A 12,863-nucleotide genomic window follows, 5' to 3' on the forward strand; every position below is an offset into this window, starting at 1 on the left:
ACATAAAGACTTTGATATAAAGGACCTTGGTTTGTTGAGATACTTCTTGGGTATTGAGGTTATTAACACACCTCATGGTATATGGCTGATACAAAGGCAATATGCATTGGAGATGTTGGAAAAATATGGCATGAAAGGATGCAAACCGGTTGATACACCATTGGATCAAAATGTTAAGTTGATGGATGATGGATCTTATGTTGAGGATGTTACTATGTTCAAAAAGATGGTTGGTGGTCTTATCTACTTGACCATTACAAGACCAGACTTGAGTTATGATGTTGGATTGATAAGTCAATTTATGTAGAAACCATGCAAATCACATTTGGATGTAGTGAGAAGAGTTCTTAGATATGTGAAGAAGACAACTGGATTTGTCTTGTTTTATGAAAAAGGAATCAAGCCTACATTGTTTGGATACTCAGATGTAGACTGGCTAGGTAGCTCTATGGATAGAAGATCTACTAGTGGCTATGAATTCTCATTTGGATCAGCCATGGTAAGTTGGAGCAGTAAGAACCAACCTACAGTTGCTCTATCAAGCACTAAAGCAGAGTATAGAGGCATTGCATTGGTAGCATGTGAGCACACATGATTGAGATTGATCTTATATGACATGGGGATAGAGATTGATGGTGGAGTCATTATGTATTGTGACGATGTTAGCAGCATTATGTTAGCAAAGAACCTAGTCTACCATGCAAGGACAAAACACATAGATTTCATTAGAGAAAAAGTCATTAATGGAGAGATTGACTTGGTCCATGTGAAAAAAAATGACCAAGTTGCTGATATCTTTACCAAAGCATTAGGTAAAGATAATTTTGAGTTCTTCAGGAGTGCACTTGGAGTCTTATGTGTGCAAGCTCATTCTAAGCTTGATGGGGAGTGTTGATAAATATGACATATCCTAAGTCATATCTTATGGTTGTATGTATCTAAAGTACAAGTGTATGTAAAGTGTCCTAAAATTTGGGGTATCTATCTTTTGAGGATAGCATTTTGTGGGTGTGAACTGTTAGAGAAATAGAGAAGAATAATGGAGGAGAAGAAGACATTGAGCTCTTGACTTCTCATATGATTCATCTCACGGACTCCCTCCACTTCGGTTTTATGATCGGGGACATAGACATCTCGGGCTCCTTTGGGGGTAGGTTAGGCAAGGGTGGACTGGGCTCTTTGGGTTGTGGTTCTTCCTTGAATTCTTGCTCGAAGTACGGACCTTCCTTGGTATCATGTTCCATCTTGGGTTGGAGTCGGGGTTTCTCCTGTTCTTTGAATCCAAGTTCCCTGAGCTCATCAGTGGGGGTAGGTTAGGCAAGGGCAGACTGGGCTCTTTGGGTTGCGGTTCTTCTTTGAATTCTTGCTCGAAGTACGTACCTTCCTTGGTATCATGTTCCATCTTGGGTTGGAGTCGGGGTTGCTCCTATTCTTTGAATCCAAGTTCCCTGAGCTCATCAGTGGAGAGAGACCAGCTTGTCATAAGTTGCTGCATTGCTACTCCTTGGTTATGCATGTGCCAATTGGGAGTGTGCATTCTTGCACGGCATACTTTAAGGCTCTAGTCATCAATTCCAGCTTTTTTTTCATTCTCTCCCCTGAATCCTTGCCTTCAACTTGTGTGATATGAAGCATTGTGCTAAAAAAATCTTGCCTTTGAGTGTCTAAGCACACCTCTATAGCTTTTGCCCTAGATTCAACAAGCGCTCTTGCATTCTGCCACGACCAGGTGCTCTCTCAATCCTCGCACTCTTTCAAAATTGCGCCTCTCCCACTGTTGCACTTTCTCTTCCAGATCTTTCTTACCTTTTTCCATCTCTCCTGAGACAACATCATTACCACTATTGATACTCATTCCACACTTCCAGCATTTGGGTCTTCTCTTTGTCTTGGCAGTTTAGTTGCTCTTTGTCTATTCTTCTTCCATGATCAACCATGGTGAGCTACGTGTGGGTTTCAACAAGCCTTTTGTGACAGCTCTTCGTTGACTTGCGCTTGGCTTTGTAGTTTTTCTTAGTGCAGCCTTCTTTCATTCATGGCCATGGCCATCAGTGCCTCCACTTCCTACTGGGCATTTTTCAGGTTCTCTTGCGGGCTCCTGGTAGCTTCCTCGATTGCCTTTTCCTTTTCCTACACCACGGCTTCCATCTCTCTCCTCTCGATCCTTCCCTACTCCTCTAGCTCCATCATCAACCTGAATTCCATGGCATCGTCGTGCTCTTGGCATTGTTCTTTGGATGCCTGGTCTCTATCGCATTGGTTTTCTTGCAATTCTACATTCATCTCTTCCAGTTTTTGCACCTTTAGCCTGAAGTTCATCATATTCGAGGATGAGCATCTTGTGGCTTCGCTTCTCGGCCATCAAGTATTGTGCCTCATCTTCTAGCCTCTGCCTTAAGCGATCCTCATTCTCTTGAGCCTCCTTTTCCTTGGCATTGAGTTGCTCTTTTAGCTTTCGAATTTCTTTCTAACGTTTTTCTCCTTGCCATGTCATTTGTAGCCTTAGTGCCATAGAAACTTCTCTTTCAGTCTCTAGTTCTGTAGCCGCAGCCTTCTTCTCTTCCTTAGCCTTCTTCAGTTGGGCTAGGATTTTAGCAACATATGCATCATAATCCGCAACACTGTAGAGGATGTTGTGGTGGTGGATGCTTCCAACCTTTGCCTTTTTGTGTCTTGCCTAGACTTCGTGTCTTCTCCAGCTAGCCTTTTGACTCCTACTTTTGGTACCATCTCATGTACTTTCGTGACTAAGAACTACATCATGGATGTGTTCCATGCGAGGAAAAAAACACATTGAGGTGCACTACCACTTTGTGATAGAGAAGATACTTGCAGGAGAGATTGACTTGGTATATGTTAGCACACAGGATCAGATAGCTGACATTTTCACAAAGGCATTGGGTGCAGAGAAGCTTTGAAAGTACTGAAGCTTACTTGGAGTTGCAGAGATAGAATTGAGCTTGAGGGGGAGTGTTAAGATGGAAAGCTCAATACGTGCAGACATTGATGATGGACCGCCTGGCTAGATGGGTCCACACGTCTACACTTAGCACGTTGGTGGTCATTATGACACTCACATGGCCACTGACTTATCACTTATTATATTTAGTTTGTTACACCTACCTACAAGTGGCAAAGATATAGTGCCAGTCAATTAGTATAGTCAGTTATGCACTGTTTGACTTAGAAGGCCACTTTCCTTTATGTTGTATCTTATCTATACTTTTTGTACATTGTATAGGGTGTCGAAGAAGAAAAAAAATCAGGAAGAAAACATTTTGGCCTCCATCTCTCTTCTTGTGTTCTTAGGTGAGCTTCCTCTTGTGTGTATAGTGTGTGTTTAGCACCACAGCTCGAACAAATCCCCCCATCATGCGATTCTTGACAATGGTTACTTACACCTTACAAGAAGATTCCTTTATTTTATTTTCAATAAAGAAACTTCTCAACCTTTCAAATTTGGAAACGAAACACACATACACTTTAAGGTCATGACTTTATAATATCTAGTCATACCTTTTACAATGCTTATCTTAATATTTTGCAATGAAGTTACAAGGTTAAATTATCAAACTACAGAAGATTTTCCAATGAAGATCATAATTTTGTGCCTAAATTTACACAATTTTGGGGGTTTATCACAATGCACGAGTCATAGAAGATTGGGGCAATGGTTTGATCTTCCTAGGCAACCAAATGGAAGAGGTGAGGGTAGATATGGATACTTGGAAGACTACACAAATCAACCTAGACACCAACTCATCCATGTTGAAGGGAAATGCTTGGATTAGAGAATATTACAAGTCGCTGACTAAGTATATCCCTTGGCTCGAGGAATCGTGATTGGATATATGTGTTAGCCACAATCGATCTACCGTTCTTGGATAATGAGAAGCACGAAAAAGATTCCAAGTTAGTTGGTGAGCCCAAGAACAAACCCTCAGTAGTACACATCTATATGATGGCTAGAAGCTCTTATAACGATGCCCACCCCCATCATGTTCCATGTCCCAAATAATAAATGAGAGCTCCACAAGATCTTAGAGCACATAATGGATAGATTAGCTCGTAACCTAGACGCAAATCTTAAACCACTCAAGGATCTCTTGGACAAGACCAAGTGGTGATGGACCAAGGTGCACGATCTGAATTTGATGTACAATTGCCCTTAGTCACTAACGACAAGCTCTCTGATCATTTTGCTTCTTATAGCAATCCTTAACTACATGCTTGTATTTGCCACAATAATGGCAATCCTTATTTGCATTTGATTGCTGTCCATGACTCATTTGAGGCTATTGCCAAGTGCCTCTTCCTCTAGGTGAATAACCCCCTTTTCCACAAGCATTTGAGGCACCTCTATTTGCTTGAGGCTGTCTATTTTTCCATCCAGTAGCTTGATGTCCAACCACGGGCTGCATATGCATTTCCAACACCTCTTCCTCTAAAGTTTGATCTTCCTCTTCCACCTCTACCCCTTTGATTGGAGTAGAAGACACTGTCCCTCCTATTTTAAGACCCACTGGAACTTGTATTGAGTCCAAGTTTCACTTCTTCATGCAATAGAAGTGCCACAAGTTCACCAAATTCAGGCTTCTCTCGACGCACTAAAATGGAAGTATCAAACTGCTTATACTCCTGTCCAAGTCCATGGAGGGTAGTAGCCACCAAATCATCATCGTCAACTTCAGCTCCAATTGAGCCTAGTTGTTCTGTAAGGGATCTTATCTCACTAACATAGTCTTCAATAGACCTTCCATTCCTGGATATGTGGCTAAATTTTTGCTTCAGCTGTGTCTTTCTTGCATGAGTGACATGCCCATAATTCTTCATCAATAAGTCCCAGGCAGCTTTTAGAGAAGTACAGTTTGCAATTTGCATAGCCTTTGTGTCTAACACACATAACGACAACCAATGCAAGACCTTACTAGCCTTTTCAAACCAAGTCGTGTGTGCCTTTAACTGATCCTGTGTTGGATTTCTATCCTTCGATAGCTTGGGCTCATCTTCAAGACCTGTGACTAGGTCCCAATAGCCTCTTCCAATTAAAAAATTAGACATCTCGAATTTCCATAGAATGAAATTGTTGTAGTTCAACTTTTCACCACTATCTGAGTGATAGTATCCTTCTCTCCTGTGTTTGTCATTTCAAATTCTTAAGCTTTCCAAAACCAATCAATTTCTCAAAATGCCAGCAGGAAATATAATTCAGTGACCATTTAGTGCCATACTACCAACATCTGTAATCAACAACTCTCAACTCCACAAAGACATTCAATTCCAAAAACTACACAGATTTCAACTTATAAGACTGCATAAGATCCAATACATGTAGGAAATACACCCTAAAAAATCCTTCAACTGCTCACTGAGACACCATGATATTCTATCACAGAATTATCACATAACCATGAGTGCTTTACTCCAAATTGTTGATTTCACCATGCATACCCTGCTGATCAAAAACTATTGTAGAGATAGTTTTTACAAGCAACAAACACCAGACTCAAATTTAGAGTGCAGGTGCCACCTAGAGCTGTAAACCTACAATTATACTTCAGCCTGCCTTTAAATTCAAGAATGCCAAAGGCCTCCAGTTACATCTAGAATATCTCTTTAATGCTGATAGGAAATCAGATAAGCAGGATGAAGTAGTCTCTATACATATCCTCTGCTGAACACCTGCACAAGACGTAAGATCACCATCAACAAAACTAATCCATAGATGCAAATCAATAGCCTCTTATTGATCACTAAGGCAACCATTCTATAGCCTTGCCATTAAAAACAGAAGTTGTAAATGTAGCTAAATAAGCCTAGCGACAGTAGGTAGCCTAAACAACATGGGTGGCTTCAGTTGTGCCTTGTCTCCTCTTACAGTCGATCCAATTGAGCTTAGAGCTGGTATGTTTGAACCTGTTCTTGAGATGAAAGTTGGCCTTTCAAAAACAATCTCAGTGTCTGATTTTCTACATAAAATTATTACTCAATTTCCAAGCTTACAGCAAATCCAAATGACTCTAGATGCTTAAAGCAGTTGTCTCATCTTTGACCATTGCACATTGAAAGAGCTACATCACCCTCCAAAGGCATGACATGCATACAATATTGCTCATCTCATAATGTGGTAGCTTTTTACAAATGACATAAAATGGATTACCATTCTGCTTTCATAGAAAAAACATCATATGGATGGGAAGCTGACCTTAATCTGATCAAAATGGAGATTAGGTACCTCATCATGAAGCACCAGTAACCAATAATAGCACAACCTTTGCATTTCAGGATGTTTCAGTTAATTCATGGGATGATGGTAAAAAAAATAAGCCATTAAGTTTAGCAACTGGCCATGCTCTAGCAGATAATGCTATTACATTCACAGTGGCTGACCTTATGAAAGCTACTGATAACTTCTCACCATCGCTCCAAATTGGGCAAGGAGGGTTTGGGACAATGTAGAAAGGGAGGTTAAACTATGGGAGGATTGTTGCAATGAAAAGGGCAAAGAAGATTGCATATGACATGCAGCTATCGGCAAAGTTTCAAGTTGATAGGGTATGCTGTAGAAGGATCTGAAAGGATTCTCATGGTTGAATATGCTCCCAATGGAAACCTGCATCTATATGCTGACAGATCTATCATCCACCGTGACATCAAGTCCACTAACATCCTGTTAACTAGCAACTATTGAGCTAAAGTTGCTGATTTTAAATTCTCTTGTCTTGGGCCTTGGGGTCTTGATTCCACCCATGTCTCTACACAAGTGAAGGGGACTGTCGGTTACCTAGATCCGGAGTATCTCAAAGCTTACCAGCTCACACAAAAGAGTGATGTCTACTCCTTTGGGATACTGCTTGTTGAAATGCTTACAAGCAGGCATCCCATTGAGCAGAAACACGAGTGAAGTGAGAGAATAACTGCAAAATGGGCATTTGACATGTTCCACGATGGCAAGGCTCTGTAGACGTTGGACCCAAAACTCGAGAAGAGTCCATGTGCCAGTTTGATGGTGCACTCTTCTTATTCATCATCATCATCTTCACAAAAGCCTCTTCTGTAGCTTCTTTAAAGCTCTGATACCCTATTAGAGTTCAAAGAGAAAGAGATGGAGACAAAGGCATAGGCACCAGGGTAGCACACATGCTCCCTTTAGTTCATTCCATTCCATCAACACAATCTCAAAAGTCAACTGTGTACAATACACACTAAAGATCAAAATGACCTAGATCTAACCATGGTTAAGTCAGTGGGACTTAAACTTATTCAACTAAGGTAGAACTAACTGACCAAAGACTACGAGCTTGAATCTCAACAAAAACCAGATGCATCCTAGGCACGCACAATTTCTTTCACAATTTAAAGATTGTTTTGCTATTGACTTACCACCTGGCTTACCACTTACACATCATGAAGATCATAAAATAAACTTAATTCTAGGTTCTCAACCACCATGTAAAGCGCCTTATCGACATAATCAAATTGAACAGAAATAAATTCAAACCCAAGTTGAAGAATTATTAACCCGAGGACTCATTAGGCCTTTTGGTGCACTTGTCCTATTAGTGAAGAAGAAAATAAACACCTATATGATGTGCATTGATTATCGTGCCCTAAATAAGATCACTTTCAAGAATAGATATCCGATCCCTAGGGTAGACGATCTCATGGATAAACTATAAGGGGCCACAATATTTAGCAAGATAGATCTTAAATTTGGATACCATCAAGTACGATTGGACATATATGACATTTTCAAAATTGCATTTAAGACTCAATTTGGACATTATGAATTTCTTGTTATGGCTTTTGATTTAACTGATGCACCATCCACATTCAATAGTATGATGAATCACATATTTTTGAAGCATCAACATTGTTTAATTGTTTTCTTTGATGACATATTGGTTTTCAGTAAGAATGAGAACGAGCATTATGAACATTTATCATTGGTTTTCAATTTATTGAAAGAGAATCAATTATATAATAATCTTGAAAAGAGTGAATTTTTCCAAACCCACATTGAATATTTAGGACTTATTGTTTCATCTTATGGTATTAAAGTTGATCCTAAAAAGATAGAAGAAATTTTGAATCGACCAATACCTAAAAATGTGTATGAATTACATTCTTTCTTAGGTCTTGCTAGCTTTTACAGAAAATTTGTGAGAAATTTTTCATTGCTTGCATTGCCTTTGACAAAATTATTAAAGAAAGGTATTGTATATCATTGGTCTGATAATCAGCAAAAGTATTTTGATTTACTGAAACATGCCTTAACACATGCCCCTGTGTTGCAACTACCTAACTTTAATAGACCATTCTTCCTAGTAGTCACTGATGCTACTGGATCTTGAATAGGAGTTGTCCTTTTGCAAGATTCACATCCCATAGCCTATCTAGCTTCAAACTTAAACCATCTGAACTCAAGTATTCTACCTATAATAAGGAATTGCTAGCAGTAGTACAAGCTTTACGTCAATGGAAACACTATTTAATGAAATCTGAATTCATGATCAAAACTGACTAACAATGTATCAAACATCTCCTTAGTCAGCCCCAAATCTCTGACCACCGTCATATTAAATGGGCTACTTTTATTCAAAGTTTTTATCCACTTATCCAATATCACCCCGAAAAAGAGAATGTTGTTGCCGATGCCTTAAGTAGAAGACCAAGTATCCAGTTATATCTTTTGATTCCCTTATTCCTATGAAAGATACCTATGACGAAGACCCCAGTTTTCAAGACGATTGGAATAAATTAGTTGAAAATAACTGGATTCCAATAGATTCATTGTCTTATTCTGATGGATTTATGTTTTATGAGAAAAGATTGTGTGTAACTATTCCATTTCAATCATTTGTGTTGCACAAAATTCATTGTCCCCCATATCAAGGCCATAGAGGTATTATTTCTACTTTACGTATGGTTGAAGATTTTTTACTGGCCACAGATGGAATCTAATGTTTCTAACTTTGTATCTGAATGTTTAATTTGTCAAAGAGTTAAGCAACACCATGGTAAGCAATATGGTTTATTAATGCCTTTACCGATTCTTGAACGACCATGGGAACATATTCAATGGATTTTATAACCAGTTTACCTAACACCCAAGCTAATCATGATATGATTTGGACAATTATAGATTGATTTAGCAAACAATCATATTTCATTCCATGCAAGAAAACATTAACTGTATCTCAAGCTGCACAATTAATTTTGAAGACTATTTTTACTAACCATGGTTTGCCAAAAGTTATTATTTCTGATTGTGATTCTAGATTTTGCAATAATTTTTGGACTATTTTGTTTGCTAATTTAGGTACAAAGATCAAATTTTCATCTGCATTTCATCCTGAAACAAATGGGCAAACAGAAGCTACGAACAATACAATTTTAGATCTTTTGTGTGCATACAAAATTTCAAAACCACAAACATGGGATACACACTTGCATTTATTTTAATTTGCATACAATAATACACCACATACAGCTATACAAAAAGCACATTTTGAAATCATTTATGGACATAGATTGCCTACACCTGTTACATCATTGTCAAACAAAGTTAAAGCTACTGATGATATTGCCAATATGCATGCTACTATTTTTGCTGAAGTCAAAGACATGATTGCAAAAGCCCAACAATCATACACTAAACAAGCTAACAAGAAAAGAAAAGCTATGAGTTTCAAAGTTGATGATTATGTTTGGTTACGCATTGAAAAGAGAAGATTACAAAGTGTTGAGAAACACCCTACTGTTAAGTAAGCCCCTCGATTTTATGGACCTTTCAAAATCATTCACAAAATTAATGACAATGCATTTAAATTAGAATTACCCCAACACTAGAAAATCCACAATATTTTCACATCAGTTTGTTACAACCTTTTAAAGGGCAATTACTTGTTCACCCTGTCTATGAAAACCCTCCTTTGTTAGAAGAAGAAACTGAAATCCTTGAACCTAAAACTATTCTAAACACTGACTTTATGACCACTAGAATAGGCCATCGATATTCTAGATATTTGCTTAAGTTTAAAAATCATCTAGTTGAAGAGGCCCAATGGATGCACACCCGCGACCTAAGTGCTTACCCCTCAGTGCTCACTCCACATTGAGCTAATAGCAATTGAGGACAATTTCTATCCCCGAGGTCACGGTGAATTCCGTGAGACCACGGTGGATTCTGTGAGTTTTGTGGTGGATTTTGTAAAACTATATTTATTTACCAGGGCTCGTATACAAGGTAGATTCCTTATGCGAGAAGTTGACGGGGACGCCTGTCCTTTTCGGGTGTCATGTTAATTTAATGTGCACATGGGTGACTCCACAACAGGTGATTCCGAAAAATACATATTTAAATTAATGGACGTGTATGAGTTTAGAGTGCACTCGTATTAAATTAAGGTTAGGACAGAGTTTTAACCTATTTATTTATTTTGTAGCTGAAGATTGCTAGGCATTCACTTTTGTCAGTTTAGCTTATTATTTTTTAACAATTGTGAATGCTTCAATTGATGTGTAGAGCAGACGGCGGTGGCATTGGAAAGCACTGGGCGATAGCGTGTATTCAAATTATCCAGAATAAATTACCTTTTTTTATGGGCGCGCGTCTTATTATTAAAGACATGGCACTAATATTTATTTAGGCACGCTTATTTATTGAAGCGCTTGACAAATATTTATTATTTTGTAAGCGCATGGATACACGATTTATTGTTTATTTGGACAAAAGCAAACACAAAAGCTAAAGCATGCTTACTGTAAAATTAGGCTATTTTTTAGCTTTGAGATGAATTAATTTATAAGTACATACCTTGTGAAGTACTCACACAAGGCATAGGGGGAGATTGTATCCAATTGGTCTTTTTGCCTCTTGTCGTGCAGGTCTATTCTCTTGCTTTTTGAGCTTAAAGTAGAGTTCTTTGTTCTTAAGGACCTTCCGGCACTCACTACGCATGCATCCAGCATCCGATTTGTGCACCAATAATGCATGATTGATATACACTTTTCTTACCATTTACTCAAAGTCTAAGATCACCTAATCAATGATCTCTGATTGAAACTCGCTGAAGCATCATACGTGTTCTATAAACAATCGATGCTTTCGTTTAATTGCCAGATCGCATTGAGAGAAAGGACACGGGACACGCTGATTAAGATATGCCTCGCAATCTTGAACATCACGACCTTCATCATTTTCCATGTGGTCTTTCTACGTTACGAAAAATAGTTTGTTTTTGTTCTCGTTCTCTTTTTGTTTCTTAATTTGTTCGAGAAGGGATTTCTTATCTTGTAACTCAACAAAATCAATGTCAACTAAAGTCTCGATTTTCTCCCCCTTTCTTTGCACCTTTCTTTGTGCTCTTCATTTTATGTTCTCTCCCTTTCTCTTTCATGTTTATTCTCTCTTTCTCGTTCTCTCTTCCTCTTCATTTCTTCTTCTCCCTCTCTTATTTCCTATATTTCTTTCTCTCTCTCTCTTTCTTTGTTACCCCTCTCTTTGTTTCTCTCCACCTCCTTATGTTTTCTCACTCATTCTCCTCTCTCCCTCCCTCTCTCTCTCTCTCTCTCTTTCCCCATTTCTTTGTTATCTTTCATGTTTATTCTCTCTCTCTCTCTCATTCTCTCTTCCTTTTCCTTTCTTCTTCTCCCTCTCTCATTTCCTATCGTTCTTCCTCAACGCACCACATTCTCCTCCCTCGAATCTCATTTCTTATCTCGTTTCCTCTCTTTCTCCCTCAATGCACATCATTGTTTTAAAAAAAATAAAAAAAGAAGAAATCAAAGAACAAGAACAAACCCTCTCTTTGTTTTTCTCTACCCCCTCGTGTTTTCTCATTCATTCTCCTCTCTCCCTCCCTCTCTCTCTCTATTTCTCTCTTTCTTTATTATGTTTCATGTTTATTCCTTTTTCTTTCTTTCTTCCTTTCTCTCTCTCTCTCTCGACCCTCGAGGGAAGCGTGGTGGATGTGACCAATTGGGTCTATCCTACGGAAGGGTGGTCTCGAGGGAAGCGTGGCGGATGTGACTAATTGGGTCTATCCTACGGAAGGGTGGTCTCGATTAGCCGAGAGATTTCCTCAAAGGAAATGTTAACAAGGAATGTTAGGAAAGGTCGGATGATGTCCTTAGACAATGTTGGCCAGGACCCCGGTCTTCAGGTCGATCCTAGTGGGAATGGCTGGATAAGTTCCATCGCGGGGCAGACTCGAGAGACCCTAGTTGGCAAAACCCGTGTCATTCTTTGGGAGTGCCGGGCGATGTCTTCTAGATAAACCTCTCAACGGGCTGCTAAGACGTGTCCCATGATTTGAGGAGTGGGCACATTATAGAAGGTTTGGTAGAGATGCAAGCTTCTGTTGTTTGGAATGATCCAATAGAAGATGAAGAGGGACTGTCCCAGAAGATAGAGATAGCCAAGCTCCTCAACTGGGCCTTCGGCATAGTACATGAGCAAGATCAAGAAAAGTGTTTGATCAAAAGATGGGTAGATGGCATTTAAGGCAAAAATCTTGTTGCTACTATTTTTTATCAAAAGATTATTGCTATTATTTCAAAACTAATGGCCACTAAGAAGGGGCATTATAGCTAGTAGAGGGTGGCCTATTCTGTTGCATCACCTGAGGAATCTATTGCATATAGCAATCTACTGGATAAAAAAGGAGACACCCATGTTGGTACCAAAGAGAAAGTAAGGAGGAGAGAGCTTCATCAAGTAGGTCAAGACATAGCATGTGATCAAGGAGGGGAACCATAGTGACTGCAGTTGGCTCAGAGAGAAAGTTTGAGAGGCACAAGCTTCTTCCAAGAAAAAAGTTAATATCAAACTAGGTGCGTTGGAATGATACATTAGAGAA

The 12,863-nt window shown here is 39.0% G+C and overlaps 1 pseudogene; it reads left to right on the forward strand.

Moving 5' to 3' along the window:
• Positions 1-5,843: 5,843 nt before the first annotated feature.
• Positions 5,844-7,060, forward strand: LOC148034263 (calmodulin-binding receptor-like cytoplasmic kinase 2 pseudogene; annotated as a pseudogene).
• Positions 7,061-12,863: the final 5,803 nt, after the last annotated feature.

Source organism: Lygodium microphyllum, chromosome 6, assembly GCF_053477565.2.
Source record: "Lygodium microphyllum isolate KBCC chromosome 6, Lygodium_microphyllum_v1.1.10, whole genome shotgun sequence".
Classification (NCBI taxonomy): Eukaryota; Viridiplantae; Streptophyta; class Polypodiopsida; order Schizaeales; family Lygodiaceae; genus Lygodium; species Lygodium microphyllum.